This window comes from Penaeus monodon, chromosome 33 (assembly GCF_015228065.2).
Source record: "Penaeus monodon isolate SGIC_2016 chromosome 33, NSTDA_Pmon_1, whole genome shotgun sequence".
In the NCBI taxonomy this organism is placed as follows: domain Eukaryota; kingdom Metazoa; phylum Arthropoda; class Malacostraca; order Decapoda; family Penaeidae; genus Penaeus; species Penaeus monodon.
This window is the reverse complement of record NC_051418.1, coordinates 28,333,055-28,333,522: the sequence shown is the minus strand read 5'-3', so window position 1 is coordinate 28,333,522 and position 468 is coordinate 28,333,055.

The window sequence follows — 468 nt, the reverse complement described above, 5'->3', positions numbered from 1 at the left end:
ATCTAGTACTTCATTTATATTTATATTTTTGTATTTCAGTGCACCTTTAGGAAAAAGGGCATTACAAAAGCAAAAAATACATTGTAATCATGATCAAAATTGTTAGGTAAAACAAGCATAACAAGAGCAATTTCATATTAAAATATTATTGTGAAGTTTAATTAATTTTTCTATTACTTTTTATCTAGATATTTCGCTAGTTCATCGTGTGTAAAATATGGCAACAAGTCAGTAAAATTTGATCAATACCAATGATGCATTATAATATAACATAACCTTAAAATATCAGGCCTAACATTTACTATTGTCATAATATATGTAAACAAAATTGTGGATATCATCGATTTGCGAAATGAGTTTATGCACTAAAACGTAAACTAGATTTATTTTACAAAATATATAAGGTATGGTGTAGATAGATACTGTTAATGCTAAACTATTCCTACACTTATTTTAGAGTAATATGAT